At 36.9% G+C, this 4,463-nt stretch overlaps 1 pseudogene; it reads right to left on the bottom strand.

Annotated features, from left to right (window-relative positions):
* Nucleotides 1-407: 407 nt before the first annotated feature.
* LOC136385214 (U4 spliceosomal RNA) lies at nucleotides 408-573 on the bottom strand (annotated as a pseudogene).
* Nucleotides 574-4,463: the final 3,890 nt, after the last annotated feature.

Genomic DNA, 4,463 nt, shown 5'->3' with positions numbered 1-4,463 from the left:
TGGGTGAATTCTATGACATGTAAATTGTATCTCAGTAAAGCTATTTAAAGAAATACAATGGAGTTTAGCACTCTTTCAATGGATAAAAGACACTCATTAAAAAAAAATTGGTCTATTTAGCAAAACAAGGGTATGTAACCTTTCTTCCCCTTCCAGACACTGTTGCTTTTAGTTCATTTGCAATTTTATCTGCTTGTCCCATGTGATATGTAACCAGAGCTCAGAGCCACATCAGAATGGCCAAAATAGTTCTTTCAAACAAACTTAAAAAAACAGTTGAAGAACATTATCTAACAGTGTGTTAAAGGCACTGCTTTGATGCCATTTTATGAGCTTAAGCCCTTGCTTTCCATTTTAAAATAACAAAAGGGCTTATACAGATGATGTAATTTGAGATTACGAGACTTTTTGTTTTGAAAAATAAAAAAGTCTATCATATTTAGGACAAAGCAAATAGTATTGGGTGTTTTAGAATCCCCACAATAGTGTGGGGTATTGGGAAAAGTTTTCAATTAGAAAGAATCGCGTCTCAGATAAACCTCACTGGCCACAATACTGCCACTGCGCAAAGCTCAGTCATGTTGATTGCCAGAACGTAAGTCCCTGGAGGGAGGATTCCAATGTTCAGTGATTGATGTTAGTGCCAAACTAAAGTGATAGCTCAACCAGAGAGAGAAGTGCATTCTCTAAACTGTTCCTACACTGAACTGGACTTGAAATGGCAGACCGTTTAATGTTCCAAAACAATCAACTGAAAAGTTCCAACATATTTTTATCATCACTGGTTTTTCTGGAATAAGACTATTTTATTTGAAGAAAACACATAAAAAGGCCTGACCTGTGGTGGCGCAGTGGATAAAGCATCCATCTGGAAATGCGGAGGTCGCCGGTTTGAAACCCTGGGCTTGCCTGGTCAAGGCACATATGGGAGTTGATGCTTCCAGCTCCTCCCCCCTCCTTTCTGTCTCTCCTCTCTCTCTCTCTGTCTCTCCCTCTCCTCTCTAAAATGAATAAAAAAAAAAAACCCACATAAATGAAGTTTGGAAGCCAAATCCTTACAATATAGAAGTATTTTTCACCGTATATTCCAGATTCATTCAGACATTTATAATTTATTGGAAGTGTCTCTGAACCAGACATTGAGAAGGTATCAGAGCATAAAATGAATAAGACATGGGCCCTGCCCGGAAAGGCTCTGCGGGACCCCAGGGAGGGATCTGAAAGGAATCTGGGTTTTGGTGTTTCAGAAAAACTGGGACAAATTAGCAATAGTTGGTGTATCAGAAGTTTTTAAAAAATGTACTCTCTTAAATTCAGGTTGTAGTATTTAGGTTTCAATGTATATTAAACTAAAGCTATAACAAAATTTAGAAAACCATTTGAATTCACCAAAACAGCAATAAAACCTAAAACATAATTAGGTGCTATGAATCCAGCAGGGACTAGGATGGGGCAAAAGAGGTTTTTCTTTTGTAAAATTTAGAGAGGCGCTCAGTCTCAGGGTCATGCAAGTGCAAGGTCAGCCTTTAAAGAGGTGCCCCTTTAAATTTTGCACCCTAAACAACTCTCCGGCCTCAATGGTTGTGTATACTTAATACACTCTGTAACAAATGATTTCTAAATTATTTCTGGCATACCAAAAATGAAACTGTGGAATTATTGGAGAAATGAGTTACTACACAAAGAAATTACGTCTACTTTTGGGAAGAAGGGGTAGATACTACAGGAAAGAGGAAATATAATTAGCATATTAAAATGATTACCAAGTTAAAAGCTTCCAACTTTTTATTTTGGGAGTAATTCTCATGCCCAAACTGTTCTACTATTATCTAGAACCATTAACTTATGATTTAGCTTACTTCAAATTAACTTCTTTATTGTAATTTTTCTAATACCAATACCAAATGAACTGAATGAAAAGTAGTGAGTCCATCAGAAAGGTTGCAATTCCCTATTAATACTTTCTCAAGACAGATCACTTTGGAGAATAGTAAAGTAAAGATGATTCTCTTCTTAATTCCTTAGTCTAGTTATTAATGGTTTTTCAGGACCTATAAGGAAACTCTGAATGTATTTGGTTCCCAGAGATAGAACTCAATAACTGAACAACAAAGCATTAATTTAAAGTAGTTGTTATGAAAAGCAGACCGAGAACATGAATATAGTGATAAATAACTTAGATTTAAAAGACATTGACGTCAAGTGGAAAATATTTTCCTATTACATCAAAGTCACGAGAACTTGAAATCCGCCTGTCATCACTGCATCTGGTATTCAATGTTCAATGTCAGAGAAGGTGATAAAAAGCTTTCGGCAAAGTCCCAAATACATATATAGCAAAATATTTCCCCTTATGTTGCTTAATTCTACTTCTTCTCTACACGTTTAGGATGCTCAAGAGCTATCATCCATTTATTTTGGATTAATTTCATTTCTTCTTCCATTTCACTTAAAACTTGATTAATTTTATTGACCAAAGTGTTAGGTCTTAGAATTAAAAATTTCATATACATAAATAAAAAAACAAACAAACAAACAAACAAAAAAAAGCCTGACCTGTGGTGGCGCAGTGGATAAAGCGTCAACCTGGAAATGCTGAGGTAGCCGGTTCGAAACCCTGGGCTTGCCTGGTCAAGGCACATATGGGAGTTGATGCTTCCAGCTCCTCCCCCCTTCTCTCTCTCTGTCTCTCCTCTCTCTCTCTCTCTCTCTCTCTGTCTCTCCCTCTCCTCTCTAAAAAATGAATAAATAATTAAACAAACAAACAAAACAAAACAAACAAAAATTTCATATACAGCACTTAATAGAGCCTCAAAAAGTTTGGTTGTGATTGTGACTTACTTACAAAACTATTTGGGATGCTCCCTAAATGAGGTGTTGTATATTCTTCAGCAGTAACAGCAAGACAGAACCATTCCAAGCCGCCATAAATGGTGCTGTTTGTGTCAAAAGATGTTTTTGTATTAAATAGAGGTGTGACTACTCTTAACATGCCTAGATTATCAAAGTAAAACATGCAAAGTCATTAAAAAACCCTTTAAAACCTGTTTTACCAATGAAAAATGATAACTCAAATAAAAAATCTTACTCAAATAATCAAAATTAAAACCAAATGATTTGACCACCCCCCGTATGTTAAAAACATCAAATCGGTAGAATCTTTAAAGTGTTTTTCTAATTTTCACTCTTAATAACTTATAAAAAAACTTAAGGTACCAAGCCCAAACAAGTTAAAATATACTAAATATATAATTGAAGCCAACTGAGAATGTAAACTGGGTTCACTAGCACTATGCCCCTAAGAGCTTCTCCTCCCCTAAATGGGATCCCTAAAACCCTTCCCTCTATAACAAAGTCAAATCTTGTGAAAATAAAGTGCATGGCCAATACTACCCTTCTGGTGACGGAAATCATTACCGAAAACATTTTCCCATGAAAACATTTATTCAGAACTCCCCAAATTAATTTCACTGCTGGAGGTAATATTAAGAATACGTATAGCCAGACCAGGCGGTAGCACAGTGGGTCGAGTGTTGACCTGGGATGCTGAGGTCTCCCTGAGGTCATCAGCTTGAGTGCTGGCTCACCAGTTTGAGCTCCAGGTCGCTGGCTTGAGCATGGGATCATAGACATGTCCCCATGGTCACTGGCTGGAGCCCAAGGTCGCTGGCTTGAGCCCAAGGTCAATGGCTTTGAGCAAAGGATCACTGGCTCATCTGGAGTAACGCCCTCCCACCCTACTCAAGGCACATATGAGAAGCAATCAATGAACAGCTAAAGTGATGCAACTATAAGTTGATGCTCCTCATCTCTCTCCCTTTCTGTCTGTCAGTCCCTTTTTCTGTCTCTCTGGCTTAAATAAGTAAATAAAACACATGTATGCACAAGTGTATATATTCATTATGCTAGCCATTTTCATATTTAATCCCCATAAAAACATTTGTAATATGTCGTGGCCTAAAATTATCATTTTGAATTAGTTATTTAATCTGTTTTGGAGAAATTCAGATTTATAAATTATATACTCTCACTTAAAAAGAACACTGCGATCTAAACTTTTGGTTATCTGATATCGTGAGTAGACAGTTCTGATAAACATCATTAGTGCAAACTTTCTTCCACCTTTTTTTGGGTAATTATCTAGCCTCTTGGATTCATCTTCTTCAGAGTAAAATGTTGAATTCTTTTTATTAAAATTTCATAAAACTGCATGAAAGGGCATGACCTGTGGTGGCACAGTGGATAAAGCGTCGACCTGGAACACTGAGGCCACTGGTTCAAAGCCCTGCACTTGTCTGGTCAAGGCACACATGGGAGTTGATGCTTCCTGCTCCTCCCTCTCTCTCTCTCTCTCTTTCTCTCTCTCTCTCCCCTCTCTAAAATGAATAAATAAAAATTAAAAATAAAAACCTGCATGAAAGGGACAGTTATAAATCCTAAAAACCAAGACACTATAGAGCAAA

Source organism: Saccopteryx leptura, chromosome 13 (assembly GCF_036850995.1).
Source record: "Saccopteryx leptura isolate mSacLep1 chromosome 13, mSacLep1_pri_phased_curated, whole genome shotgun sequence".
NCBI classification, from domain to species: Eukaryota; Metazoa; Chordata; class Mammalia; order Chiroptera; family Emballonuridae; genus Saccopteryx; species Saccopteryx leptura.
The sequence above is the reverse complement of the archived record's forward strand: the minus strand, read 5'-3'. Positions and strand labels throughout refer to the sequence as shown.